The sequence below is a fragment of the Lycium barbarum genome, chromosome 1 (genome assembly GCF_019175385.1).
Source record: "Lycium barbarum isolate Lr01 chromosome 1, ASM1917538v2, whole genome shotgun sequence".
Lineage (NCBI taxonomy): Eukaryota > Viridiplantae > Streptophyta > Magnoliopsida > Solanales > Solanaceae > Lycium > Lycium barbarum.
The window spans coordinates 1,814,537-1,830,607 of NC_083337.1; the positions used below are offsets into that span (position 1 = coordinate 1,814,537).

Genomic DNA, 16,071 nt, shown 5'->3' on the forward strand with positions numbered 1-16,071 from the left:
ACATCCTTCGTTACAGTGTCATAGCTTCTTTAACAATTATTATTCTTTTCAATAGAAAATATGCAAGCATTTACAGCAAGGGAGCGACACCAAACATGAGGGATAGCAATGACAGAAATGGTTAACAAGAATCGGAAAACAGTCCAAAAACTTTGTTAAAAAACAGAAAAAGTCCTCCCTAAAATACACGTAGAATTTGCCAACAGAACTTTGGGAAAACACTCATTGACACACAAAAAAAATGTATATTAAATACTGGTCTAATGATTTAACAAGACCGTGCGTTGATACCACTTGTTGAAAAACATAATTAACAACACAAGATCGCAAGTAAATCAATAGACGATGATGAAGAATAATTATCGGAACACTAACCTTGTTCCATTACAAGAGTTGATTGAGAAAACTGGAATAGTTCTTGATACTTTGTCTTTTCAGAGATGGGAAAGAAAAGAAAGTGAACATATTCTGACTTTAGGGACCACCCCTTTTAAAGGTTACATTAGTGTCTTTTTAAATGAAAAAGTGTCTTTTCATAAAACCTTTTCATAAAGTATAGGTCCATCAAACATATAATAAAGAACAGAATATTTGATACATCTTAGACCTTTATAATAATATTTTACTAGATCATAAAATGGGTTCCTTTAATGATAGCATATCTACGTAAAATATATTAATATGTGAGTCCATAAATAGAAAATTACTAAAATGTATTAGGAATATATAGATTATTTACTAGTAAATGTATGTATTATTTTATGCAGAGATTAATGATGCATTGTTTACTTATTCATGTAGTATTAGTTAGTTCATCTTCTATAGTGCATAAGATAATACTTCATAGATTCGTTATAACTTATGCATGTATTAGTTGTACGAGTTTCTGAATTGCAAATCAAACATCGTATTAGGTAGGTTGAATTTTTATATATAACAAAAGAATGCTACCAAATATAATAGTATTAATTATGCAGGATTTAATGTACATGAATAACTTAGCATCTAAACTAGCTATCAAATGACCCTTATTGAAAAGGGGATCAGGATCACCCAAGGCTTTTACGATCAAATTAAATATTAGGGTAGTGGCCAATGATCGAATTGTTCATTGTTTTTCCTAGTTTTACTTGACAGTCCGTCTCACTCTCATATTATCTACTTTCTCCGTCCCAATTTATGTGATACATTTTTTTTTAGTTTGTCTTAAAAAGAATGATACATTTCTATATTTAGTAATAATTTAACTTAAAATTTCCCCTGTTCCCCTTAATGAAATGATTTACAACCACACAAATATATAAGCTTGTTTTAGAGCCCGTTGGATTAGCTGAAAAAAAGTGGCTTTTAAGCATAAGTGCTTAAAGTACTTTTTAAGTGCTGAAAATTATTTTATAAATAAGTAGTTGCGTGTTTGGATAAAAGTGCTTAAAGGGTTTTTAGAAGTAAGGGTAGTATTGGAATTAACATAAAATAGAAGGGATAATAGGGTAAAGTTACTGGTCAAACCAAAATGGCTTCGAAGCCAAAATAAAATAAGTTGGGGTTGAGCAACTTCTTGGTTTTGGCTTATTTTAAGCACTTTTTAACTTAATTTAAACTATTTTCTATTTTTACCAAACACCCAAATAAGTTTAAAATGGCTTATAAGCTGGTTTGACTAACTTTTTAACTTAATTTAAGCTGTTTTCAAAAGTAATTTTTTCTTCCTTAAACTCCTTACCTAGTCAAACTATATCACATAAATTGAGATGGAGGGAGTAAGTGCTCTCTTAAAGTCATTTTAGAAATGGAAAATGGTCAAATATACCGTTGCACCATTGGAAAAGGTTTAAATATAGACTTCATTATCCTTTCGGTCCAAATAAACATTCTTGTTATACTTTTGATCTATTTATACCCCTCCCACTATAATTTGACACAAATTTACACCTTAATTTTAAGGGAGGTACACGTGTGCTCCAACTGAAATGACTCACTCCTAATTCTAAATAGCCTATTCTTTTAGAAACCCACTCATTTTGTCCTCAATAATAATTATTCTTGAAAACTATAACATGAGTAAATATTTAATGAAGAATATAGTCACACAAATTAGTTTAGGATTGAGACCCATTTTACGTAGTTGAAATGGTTTTGTATAGAAAAAGAAAATTGAGTTTCTTGTCACATTTCAATAAACATACAAATCTTGACAAATACTGGAGTATTAAGAGCCCATTTGGTTTAGCTGATTTAAAGTAGCTGATAAGCATTAAGTGTTGATAAGCAATTCTAAGTGTTAAAGCTGATTTAATAAATAAACAGTTACATGTTTGGATAAAAGCGCTGAAACTGATAATAAGCCGTTGAAGTGTTTAACAAAAAAGTGTTGATAAGCATATTTTTATGTTAAAATGACTTAAATATCCTTAAAGTTATTTACACTAATAACGACGTGATTTTTACAAGAATTTAAATTTTATTTAATTCAAATAAAAAATTATGTCTCATTTACTTTTAATACAAAATTTATTAGATAAATTATGTTTATAAATATAAATTATTTTATGTTAAGCAAAATTTAATCAGAAGTTATAATATAACAATTTTCTTTTGTCGCTAATTAAACTAACACATCAAAGTATCATCAATATTCTCATCAATCGGAACACGAGTTTCCATCCAAATGCTAAAGGGTTGCATGTTTTCTATTTTGTTTTCGTTTTTTTAATTTACATATTTTGTGTTTATCGATAATATTATATTTTTCTTTCAGTTTATTTAGCTCTTGAAATCAATAACAAATATATATAGATAAGTAGGAGAGGGTTCCATGCTTTACAAAACCCACAATTCCACAAATTAACAATATTGATGTCAAGTTGAAGAAGGGTTCCATGCTTGGTGTGGAATTTGAAGAGCTACTAAAAACAAGATAACAGAGGAATTTGCTACCCCAAATAATGCCATGAAGAACTATAATTGTTTTTCATGTTGAAGAGGTGGAAGAACAGACATGGGAGTAAAATCCTGGAACATGTTAGGAATTTTGTTTTAAGAAAAGGTATTTTAGGAATTATAGAGAGATATCAGGGATAAAATCGTAAAAGGTTTGGTCAAACCAAAAGTACTTAATTATAAGCTGTAAAATCATAAATTGGGTGACCAACATATGACTTATTGCTTATTTTGGTTTATAAGCACTTTTAGAATTTACCAAACACGTGGATAAGTTAAAAAATGCTTATAAGTTAGTTTGACCACCTTATAAACTTAGTCAAACACCCTCTAAGCAGGCGTATGGTCATAGAAATAAAAAGTTCTTTCATAGCTAGTGCGAGAAATATAGCAATTATTCTTGAGATCAGCTTATGGATTGCTCAAAACTGATGATTTCTTCATCAAAAGGCTGAAATTGAGAGGCTTAATGGTGTACACAAAAAATATAGCATTTCTAAATATGGGTTTGTTGCAAAATTCTCACCCGCTTCTTTTCTTTTAGAGGCTTTTTAACACATGATATTCAATGTTGTTGGAGTGGAGAGCAACTGAGCAACATAAGTTACCTTGACCAGTGAAAAAAGTTGTATGAACTTTTAGGGTAAAAATTGAGCAACATAAAAACTTTAGGGATAAAAATTGAAAACAAAAAAAAAAGTAAAGGTCCAAAACAGAAAATGAAAAAAGTGAAAAACAAGGTTTTGGTTGTTTTCCAAATTTCTACTATTAAGAAGAGCTGGTTGGGCTCACTTTCTCGTCGTCCGTCCCAATTTAATAAAAAACAAATTGTGGGCCCCATATATATTAAACAATAATTAATATTAAAAAAATTGTGGGCCCCATAATTCTAATATATATATCCGTTCCAATTTAATTAAAAAAAATTGTGGGCCCCATATATATTAAACAACAACTAATATTAAAAAAATAGTGCAAATTAATAATGTCAAAAAAAAAAAAGTGCACCCCGTATTAAAAAATCAAACAATATTCATGTAATTTCCTAAGTTTCTCATTAAGTCAATAATGATGGATTCATTGTTACGTGCGTATTCATAGCAAACACTAATATAATAAAGTTTTAAATACGGAGCACAAACTATAATATTATATTAATCGTGTTTTGAACATAGTATCCCATATTGACAAAATCAAGCAATATATAAAAAATAAAAAAAAAAGTGAATCTCATATTAAAAAAATAAACAATGTTAAAAAAAAAAAAGTGCAGACTTTGTATTCATAGCAAACACTAATATAATAAAGTTTTAGATACGGAACACAAATTACAATGTTATATCAATCGTGTTTTGCACATAGTATATATATTATATGCATAAAAATAGTGCAAACTAATAATGTCCAAAAGGGTGAGCCCCATATTAAACAACACCAAGAAATATAAAAAATAAAAATAAAAAAAGAAGAAACTATATAAAGCATGGGTTTAGACCCATGCTTCGTCGTCCATTGTCACTTTAAAAAAAAAGGTGGGCCCCATACTAAATAACACCGAGCAATAAAAAAAAGGAAGAAAAAAAAGTGGAACTCACCATCTCCAAACTCATGGAAAAAAAAAAGTGGACTCTATATTATCAAAATCAAGCAATATAAAAAATAAAAATAAAAAAATTGAACCCCATATTAAAAAAAATATAATGTTAAAAACAAAAGGTGCTGGCTTTGTATTCGTAGCAAACACTAATATAATAAAGTTTTAGATACGGAGCACAAACTACAATGTTATATTAATCGTGTTTTGAACATAGTATATGTATATATATTATATGCATAAAAATAGTACAAACTAATAATGTCAAAAAAATAAAAATAAAAAATTGCATCCCATAAAGGGTAGACCTCATACTAAACAACATCAAGCAATATAAAAAATAAAAATAAAAAAAATTGGAACCCACCATCTCCAAACTCACTGTAAAAAAAAAAAAAAGTGGACCCCATATTAACAAAATCAAGTTATCACGACCCAACCCCGTAGGCCGTGACTAGTGCCCGAGTTGGGCACCCTAACACACTCATCCTGAATAAATCACACTCAGATAGTGTATACGGCACTAATATCACACGCTGCCTCAAATTATATCAAACTATCTCAGACACATTTCAAACACAACCATGTGTACACACACACACACATACATACATATATATATATATGAAAAGCCGACAAGGCTATCAAATGGCACAACGGCCCCAAAACAAATACGAATGCACGCCGACAAGGCTGCCATAGCGAATAGGATCATACAAACACATCTGAACAGAAGTAGGCACACACACACACAAATACGTCTACAGACCTCTAAACAGACCAATCAAAACATATGGCGGGACAGGGCCCCGCCGTACCCCTGAACAAATATATACATATGTAACGAACGAACGTATATACCAAAATGTAGGCTCTGGAATGAGAAGAGCACTCCGAACAGCAAAAGAGGGTGTCCTAAACTGGTGGATCACCAAACTGTGCGTCTGTACCTGCGGGCATGAACGCAGCCCCCCGAAGAAAGGGGGGGTCAGTACGAAATATGTACTGAATATGCAAAGCAGAAGATACAGAAAACAAATCTGAGACATAAACGAAATAGGAGTACAGAACATGAGTACAAATCCAACATATCAAAAATGTTTCATTTAAAAATATATAAGTCATGCATAGGGTACAGAAGAATATGGTCGCCCGCCCGTCGATGGCGCCATAACACAGCATAACACCAGAAAGGTTTCAAATCTCCGTATCCCCGTCACATATCATAACACAGCATAACGCCATACACAGCATAACACCAAAATAAGTGGAACCTGGCCCTCCAACGAGTGGCTCGGTAAATCATAAACACAGCATAACTCCGGAGTATATCATAGTGCGCACGACAACAGAACCGGCACGGGACTCGGCGAAAAGTATAACAGAAGGCACGAGTAGAGTCGTGAGTAGTCATATGCATAAAATCATTATCAAGAACTCAAACATAAGTAAAATGATCATACTTAGAAATCGAAATAATAGTCATACCAAATTCTTTCAAAAGTTCTCCGAATTACATAAAGGAAAGTCGCGGGACCCACGGACGGGTATTGACCCGAGCCGGGCCCGCCTACGGAAAATATACTCATCATACGCCATATAAACTCCTAAAAAAATATTGAGGCAATCCGAGCCTTTCTGTGAAAGATATGACGTTCTTAGCTACGGAATTCTTTAAAACAAACCTTTTTATACAAAGTTTGGAAATCAATTCTTTTGAAAACATAAAGGCTTATATTTCGTCACATCATACATAAGAATGCCAAGAAATAGGTATAAGGATCATAGAGTGCTCGGATTTCAAATCTTAGAATTTTCCTCAAGGCTCATAATCTAGCCTATTGAAAACTAAGGCATGACAAAAGAAAGAAGGCTTAAGCTTTACATACCTCGTACGCACTCCAAGTTATCCAATCTAAAGTTAATCCCAACCTACGCCTCGGGCTCCTCAAGGTCTACAAATACGCCAACGAATATCAAACATTAGTCATGGGCACTTAAGCAATTTATTCCAAATTAACATTAAATTCTACAGAAATTTGGGCAGCACTTCCCCTGTAAATAGGTCAACCCGAGAATTTAACTCGTCCAAAATCAACAACAACAACAACAATAACCAACCTAGCAACTCTAATAACCAATCCGAAAGGCAATATTACATTAATACTCTCTTTTTCATCATTCAACAACATTCATAATAATTAATTCGACGGCTTACATTCAAGCCACATTATCGCTTATACATTCAAATACTACCCCAAACCCATACTAACAACATTCAATAACACTTTTAAACAAATTACATAATATTTCCAACAATCCCACATTTTCTCCAACTTGGCCGAAAACAACCCCTAAACCGAGAACCTCACTATAACACACCTTCCGACTTTCGAATCATGATTTGCACCAATAATCCCATTCTAACAATGCCATTCTCATAAAAATAAAAATTGTATTAATTGCACAAAATTCCCCAAGTCAGCCCGCACACTTACCATATCAATTTTTGGACATTAAACTTTCATTTCCAAACTAGAATTCATAACGACAACAACTAAAACACCAAGCGATATTAATTCATTCCTTGCTACACATTGGAGGCTATATACACGGCCATACACCCATATACACATTTAGATGGTTCTAATTTATTTCTTCACCCTACAACAATAAAACATGCTACATGGAACTAATTCATCAACTCAATACCACACAACACACACACACCTCACACGGCTAATACACCCATCACACAACCCACTTCCAACATACTATATTTCACCAATTTCCTCCATATTAACATACTACAACATGAATAAAATGTTCACAACACATAAACAAGATCAAAACTTACCTTTCTTCTTCAATTCCACAATGGGTTAGGGTTTGCGATCTCTTAAACGAATGACTTGATCGCTCCAACAATGCTTCCACGCTACTTAGGGACCTCCAAATAGTGGGTTTGTACCAAGGAAATAATTTTGGGGTGGCTTAAAATGAACTTGGGTTTTTCTCCCTCTTGGCCGTGAGCTTGGAGAAGTTGTTCTCCAAGTTCTTGATATTTTGCTAAGTGTGGAAAATGAGAAAAGATGACTTAGAAGTCATCTTTTAAGTTCCACCTAAAAACCTCCAAGTGTCCTTGGGCCCACACATGTGTTGGACCATTTAAAATTGGCCACAACAATGTGTGGGACCACTCCCATCTACACGGCCACAAGACCTTATTTGGCAAGATTTTCAATTCCAATTATATCACTTTTGATCCCAAATTTTTCTAGGTGTTCAATGTCAACAATTTCATGCACAACTTATATCTCAAAATAAAATCAACGGCCAAAAGTCCCGACTTCAGATCCCGGAATAGTCTTGGCCCTAAATTATCATAGTTAAACCGGGTTGTCCCAATGTATAAAAATACGGGATATAACATCCTCCCCCCTTTAAGAACATTTGTCCTCGAATGTTGGATCAATTCTACGGGTCTCTTCTAAAAATTCGGGGGAGTTTCTTTTATAGCCATCACATACAAGTTATTCACAAATCAACATAATCAAACAAAGAATTTGAATTACCTGAAGGTACTGGAAATAGGTGAGGATACTTTTTCTTCATCTGCTCCTCAGCTTCCCAGGTCATTTCTTCTCGGTTATTATTCCGCCACAACACCTTAACAGAAGCCACATCTTTATTCTGCAATTTTCTTACCTGACGATCCAATATGGCTATAGGCTGCTCCTCATAAGATAGCTCCTCTGTGACCTGCATATCATCTGTAGGAAAGATCCTGGAAGGGTCACCAATACATTTACGAAGCATAGAAACATGGAATACCGGGTGTACCGCTCCCAACTCAGCTGGCAGATCCAATTCATATGCCACCTTTCCTATTGTACGAATAATCTGATACGGCCCAATATATCTCGGACTGAGCTTTCCTTTCTTGCCAAATCTCATAACCCCTTTCATAGGTGACACTTTCAGGAACACCCAATCGCCAATCTGAAACTCTAACGGTCGACGTCGTTTATCAGCATAAGATTTCTGTCGACTCTGGGCCGCTAATAGTCGCTCTCGAATCAGTTTCACTTTATCGACTGCCTGCTGGACCACATCTGGACCAATTAATTGAATTTCACCCACGTCAAACCAACCGACCGTAGATCTGCATTTCCTGCCATACAAAGCCTCATATAGTGCCATCTGAATACTGGAGTGGTAGCTGTTATTATAAGCAAACTCAATAAGCGGCAAATGATCATCCCAGCTACCCCTGAAATCAATAACACAGGCACGCAACATATCTTCCAGCGTCTGAATAGTGCGTTTGGCCTGTCCGTCGGACTGAGGATGAAATGTTGTACTCAGACTCACCTGGGTCCCCAATCCTTCCTGAAATGTTCTCCAGAAATTACCTGTAAACTGGGCACCTCTATCGGAAATAATAGACACTGAAACTCCGTGCAGTCTCACAATCTCCTTAATATATAGCCTGGCATAATCTTCAGCTGAGTATGTAGTCCGAACTGGCAGAAAATGGGCTGATTTTGTCAGCCGATCAACGATAACCCAAATGGAGTCGTACCTCCGTGGAGTGCGAGGCAAGCCTACAATGAAATCCATATTAATTATCTTCCACTTCCACGTTGGTATCTCCATCTCTTGCAATAACCCACTGGGTTTCTGATGCTCAATCTTCACCTGCTGACAATTTGGGCACTGGGCAACGAACTCTGCTATGTCCTTTTTCATACCGTCCCACCAATACAGACATCTAAGATCATGATACATCTTCGTCGACCCTGGATGAACAGAATATCTGGCATAATGTGCCTCGCCCATAACCTGTCGCCGCAGTCCTGCAACGTCAGGTACACATAATCTGCCCCTGTATAATAATACTCCATCGGATGAAATCTCTAACGGGGTCTTCTCCTTTCCACGGGCTGTGTATCTGTACTGTATCAGAACAGGATCCTCATACTGACGCCGCTTAATCTCACTAAGAATAGAGGACTCGGCCCCTCCTCGAACAGAAATCCCAGCATCTCCAGAATCGTCTAAGCGGACTCCAAGACTAGCCAACTGATGGATATCGCGAACCATTTCTTTCTTTCCTGAAGGCGTGCCCGCTAAACTGCCCATGGACTTACGGCTGAGTGCATCTACCACGACATTAGCTTTCCCTGGATGGTATAGAATATCAACATCATAATCTTTCAGCAACTCTAACCACCGCCTCTGCCGCAAATTCAATTCCTTCTGTCTGAAAATATACTGGAGGCTCTTATGGTCCGTATAAATATCAACGTGGACCCCATATAAGTAATGCCGCCAAATCTTCAAAGCATGAATCACCGCGGCTAACTCCAGATCGTGAGTGGGATAATTCTTCTCGTGCGGTCTGAGCTGCCGGGAAGCATAGGCTATGACTCGACCGTGCTGCATTAACACACAACCCAAACCCATACCAGAGGTATCACAATAAACCACATACCCATCTGACCCTTCTGGAAGAGCTAACACTGGAGTTGTAATTAATTTTTCCTTCAACATCTGAAAGCCGCGCTCACAGGCATCAGTCCACTGAAATTTCGCTGCCTTCTGAGTTAACATTGTTAATGGCGCCGCAATAGAAGAAATATTCTCTACGAACCTTCTGTAATAACCGGCCAAGCCCAGAAAACTGCGTACCTCTGTAGGTGTAGTAGGCCTGGGCCAATTCTATACAGCTTCAATCTTCTGCGTACCAACCTGAATACCCTCTGCTCCGACAATATGCCCCAAGAATGCCACAGAAGTCAACCAGAATTCACATTTAGAAAATTTAGCATATAATTACCGCTGCCGAAGAGTGCCCAACACTATCCTCAGATGATCCGAATGCTCCTCTGCTGATCGTGAATAAACCAAAATATCATCAATAAACACAATCACGAACATATCAAGAAATGGTCGAAATACCCGATTCATCAAATCCATGAATACTGCTGGAGCATTAGTCAGCCCAAAAGACATCACTCTGAATTCATAATGCCCGTACCGTGTCCTGAAAGCAGTCTTCGGAATATCTGCCTCTCGTACCCGTACCTGGTGATACCCCGAGCGCAAATCTATCTTCGAGAAATATTTAGCACCCTGCAACTGATCGAACAAGTCATCAATCCGGGGGAGGGGATATTTATTCTTTATAGTCACCTTATTTAATTGCCGATAATCAATACACATTCGCAGCGACCCATATTTCTTTCTCACAAATAATACCGGCGCTCCCAGGGCGATGTACTGGGTCTGATGAAACCTTTATCTAATAGATCTTTCAACTGCTCCTTCAATTCTTTTAGTTCTGCCGGTGCCATTCTGTACGGAGGAATAGATATGGGCTGCGTATCTGGCAACAAATCAATAGCGAAGTCTATCTCCCGCTCAGGCGGAAGACCCGGAAGCTCATCTGGGAATACATCTGAAAATTCATTGACAACCGGAACTGACTGCAGAGTAGGTGTCTCGGCTGTAGTATCGTGCACACGGACCAAGTGATAAATATAACCCTTCTGAATCATTTTCTTAGCCTTGAGGTATGAAATAAACTTACTCCTCGGCGATGTTGTACTCCTGGACCACTCTATAACTGGTTCCCCTGGAAACTGAAAACGAACTACCTTTTTCTGGCAATCAACATTAGCATAATAGGAAGCTAACCAGTCCATACCCATAATAACATCAAATTTTAGCATATCTAACTCTACCAAATCAGCTTTACTGCAACGATCATATATGATAACAGAACAATCTCAATAAACCTGTCTGGCTATAATAGAATCCCCTACAGGTGTAGCTACCTCAAAGGGCTCTATCGGCTCAGATTCTATCCCAATTTTATTAGCAACAAGCGGGGAGATATATGATAAAGTAGAACCAGGATCAATCAGTGCATATACAGATCGGGAGAAAACTAGTAAGGTACCTGTAACAACATTTGGCGAAGCCTCCTGATCCTGGCAGCTAGCCAATGCGTAAATGCGGTTCGATGGACCGCTAGAACCTGAAACACCGCCACGGCCTCGACCGCGGCCCGTCTGTGCCGGCATACCTCGCCCTGCAGGGCGCATAGCTGAGGGAGTAGAAGATGAACCCGCGGCTGATCCCGTCGGCTGAACTGTACTACCAGAACCACTCGCCATCGGACAATCACGCATAATATGGCCCTGACGGCCGCAAGAAAAGCAGGCTCCGGTAGCTCGATAGCACTCCCCTGGGTGCGATTTCCCACAATAAGAATAACGGGGCCTGGGTGGTCTGGACTGGCTGGAACCTTTGGCTATCTGGGAACCTGATGCTCTGGAGCTCTGACCGGCCCCAGATGGTCCTGCACTGTCAAATCGTCTGCCGGCTGACTGTGTACCCCGGCCTGACGGAGGAAAATATCTGCCTGACGACTGATGCTGAGGCTGTCCGCCTCGAGAATCTCCAGAATACCCCGCAGACCTGGCCCTCTTGGGCGGCCTCCTGTCACGATCTCTGCCCGACCGGTCCTCTCTGTACCGGTCCTCCATACCCCGAGCATAGGCCTGTAACCGGGCGATATCAATATCAGTCTGTGACGCCATCGCCATGCAACTGTCAATCAGGTAGCGGTCCAATCCTACCACGTACCGGTGCATACGGTCAGCCATATCCGCTACTATAGCAGGTGCATATCGAGCCAGAGAATCAAACTCCAGATTATACCCACGAACACTCCGGCCTCTCTGCTGCCACAGCAAGAATTTGTCAACCCGCGCTCGCCGTAACTCCGGGGGCAAAAAGTGACGGAGAAAAGCAGCCACAAACTCATCCCAAGTAGCTGGGGAAGCACTCTCACCCCTGGACAGCTCCCAAGACTCATACCAATTGGCAGCAACATCTCGTAGTCTGTGCGAGTCCAACTCAACGGACTCGGTCTCTGAAGCCCTGACCAGATCTAATGAACGCCGCATCCCCTGAATGAAGTCATGGGGGTCCTCCTCGGGCTTAGACCCGAAAAACTCTAGGGGACCACATGTCAGAAATTCACGAACCCTCAGGCTATCACGCCTGTCATCATCATCATCACCTCTCAGCCCGCGTCTACGAGCCTGTCCCGCTACCAAAGTAGTCAATAACTGCACTGCCTCCCTCAACGTCCTATCCTCCGCCCCTGGCTGAGGAGCTGGAGGCTCGGGCGCCAGAGTCTCTTGCCCTTCTGGGCAGCTGTCGCCTTTTTCCGAGGCATCACTGAAAAAAAACACAACTACTGATCAGAACAGAGTCATCCTAATAGCACAGCTCTATCGCACGATCTAAGATTCAAAGAAAGGAAACACCCTAAATGTCCTGTAGCCTCCTGTTTATAGAAGTGGTGCACAACACAACGATAAACAAGATTCTACGAGACACGGCCTGTAGACATTCCAAGGAAAAACCGCTCTGATACCACTTCTGTCATGACCCAACCCCGTAGGCCGTGACTAGTGCCCGAGTTGGGCACCCTAACACACTCATCCTGAATAAATCACACTCAGATAGTGTATACGGCACTAATATCACACGCTGCCTCAAATTATATCAAACTATCTCAGACACATTTCAAACACAACCATGTGTACACACACACACACACACACACACACACACACACACATATATATATATATATATATATATGAAAAGCCGACAAGGCTATCAAATGGCACAACGGCCCCAAAACAAATATGAATGCACGCCGACAAGGCTGCCATAGCGAATAGGATCATACAAACACATCTGAACAGAAGTAGGCACACACACCCACAAATACGTCTACAGACCTCTACACAGACCAATCAAAACATATGGCGGGACAGGGCCCCGCCGTACCCCTGAACAAATATATACATATGTAACGAACGAACGTATATACCAAAATGTAGGCTCTGGAATGAGAAGAGCACTCCGAACAGCAAAAGAGGGTGTCCTAAACTGGTGGATCACCAAACTGTGTGTCTGTACCTGCGGGCATGAACGCAGCCCCCTGAAGAAAGGGGGGTGTTACATCCCGTATTTTCATGTGTTGGAAAGGGTGCGAGTTAAATGATATTAGTAGCGAAAATGAGGTTATCCTCCCAAGTTTGTGGGTGGTTGTAGTAATGATACAGATGTGTTATAAATATTTGAAGTTAAACAAATCTAAGAAAATAAGTTTTGTCGAGGTTCGAAATTTATTTGATGAAATACGGTCCAAGCTATAATATCCCGTATTTTTGGACTAGAAAAATTTAATCGTCCAATATGAACAAAATTTACACGAGCACGGAGGATTTGATCATATTCAAGTATGCAAATTAAGAACTCGGTGTATAAGAGGATGAAGTCCCGAAATGATTTAAGACGGTAAAAAGTGACATCGATGATTGGAAATAATATTTTATGTGTGGCAAAAGAGGCCATGAACTAGTGACATATCATAGGAGCATAAAATGTGTATATAAGGTGTGCTAAAAAAATAATTACTATTTAAGTGAACTGAGAGCAAGAGACTAGTTATGTGGATAAATTAAAAGTGGCCGAAGGTAGCGTGAAACAAAAATGAGTAGTCAAAATATTTGGATGATTCTAAGAGGACAACATTTATATGTGGGTCCCACAAAGGGATAATCATTATAGGTAATATTGGACAAGGACATATGTTTGGTCCAAGGGCAGTACGTGTTTCATTCTTATGCAATTACAGGAAGTTGCATAATTCACCAAATGCTACGTTAAATAATAGTAATGAGTGTCATGTGTCCTTGTCATGTGAATTAGATAAAAGTGGCATTAAGTGTTATGGGTGAGTCATAAAGCACATAAAGTGCATGGGGATACGTTTAAGGCCAAGGAAGTGAATGCCTTTTTGCATTTACAATTGCTGCACATTACTTTCTACTTGGAGAATTCCCATTTTTACATTGCTTCCATTTTTGCTTCTTAAGAAACGTACTAGCACCCCTAAATTAAACCATTCTCTCTTAGCTAATCATTTTGTTTCTTAAGAAAATTAGCATTAACCATGGCTGCCAAGCTCACGGCCATGGCAGTCCACAATAAGGCTCAAGATTTTGATAGCAAAAAAAATAAAATAAATAAATAAATAATCTCTGAGGTGTTCTAAGTGTTTGAGGGAGCAGCAAGATCAGAAGTTAAAGTTGAAGAAGATGAAATGGGCAAATTGTGCAAGTTATTGGAAGATCTGTCCTAATTATATTTGAGGTAAGACTTCTTCTTTTGTCATGAAATTGGAGTTAATGATGTTGTAGTGGAAAGATTAAATTGTATTAAGTGGAATTGGAAGTAAGAAAATTGCATGATTAAGTGTTGGTGTTGATATGGACAGAATTGAAGTTGTTTAAATTAGAAATGGGTTTGATTGTGGTTGTTGTTATTATTGTTATGAATTATGTGTTAAAAATAAAGGAATTATGTATGTTGATGTTGAGGTGTTGTTTGAGCCGTGTAGAGGGCTGCTCTAATTAGAAATGGTGAATTAATTTTAGTTAGTATTGTGGTTGTTGTTGACGTGGATTATATGATGAGAATGAAGGAATTAAATGGTTAAAGTCGAAGTTGTATTTGTTTTATGGGCTGTTTTGGGAGTAATTTAAGAATGGATTTAATTCTAGTTTGATATGAAATTGTTGGTATTGTTGTTGTTGGTATTTTTATTGATGTTTGGCTAAGTTGGAATTTCGAGGATTGTTAAGTTTACAGGGGAAATGCTGCCCGAATTTTGTTAAGTTTCACTCGTACTTGGATTGGTCAGTAAGTGATGTGGATAATCTAACTGTGGCCTATGTTATCTTAATTTTAGACCTGCGAGCTCGAGAAGTAGACGTTGGACATTAGATAGAGTTCAAGGTATGTGAGGCTAGTCCTTTCTTTCTATGGCATGAATCTTATAGCTTGACTCTCTTTTTATCCATGAGTTTCCTTAAGTTCCGAAAAATACGAGTCTATGTCCATAATTAGCCACACAAGGTAATGAGTAAAGTATAGAAATCCCAATACTCATGTTGTGATGATCCTATGATGTTAATGATGCTATTTATTGCTTACACTCACCTTATATGCTAATTCCTTCAAGGTGAGGCAGGATGTCAATGAATGTTCCATAATGACGTAGGAAGCCACCGACCTTACGTCACTCCGATATAGTTATGGCTTTTGATTGGGCTCTTATGCATGCTTTATATATATACGTATGTATTTTCTCACACCGCGCCGCGCTATAGTCGGTCGGGCAGGCACGTAGATGTGCACACCACTATAGTGGGCAGCTTATACCCCGGACGCGAGAGGCCTGGACGCAGGCTATGATTATCACACCGCTCCTACCTGGACGGGCAGCTTATACATTATCACACCGTACCTATATGGACGGGCAGCTTATATGTGTATACATACATGATAATCATTATCAGTAAGTGAGCATGCATTATTTCAGTTATTTTTGATAGCCAGTACAGATTGCTCTTTCTTGATGCCTCTTTATCTCATTGATG

General features: G+C 38.3%; 1 long non-coding RNA gene across 1 annotated transcript in view; it reads left to right on the plus strand.

Annotated features, from left to right (window-relative positions):
• Positions 1-16,071, plus strand: part of LOC132628623 (uncharacterized) — a 33,023-nt gene that overhangs the window by 16,595 nt on the left and 357 nt on the right. Inside the window, exon 2 of the long non-coding RNA XR_009578123.1 lies at positions 15,381-15,427. This is a non-coding gene — a long non-coding RNA (uncharacterized LOC132628623). The remainder of the gene's footprint in view (positions 1-15,380; positions 15,428-16,071) is intronic.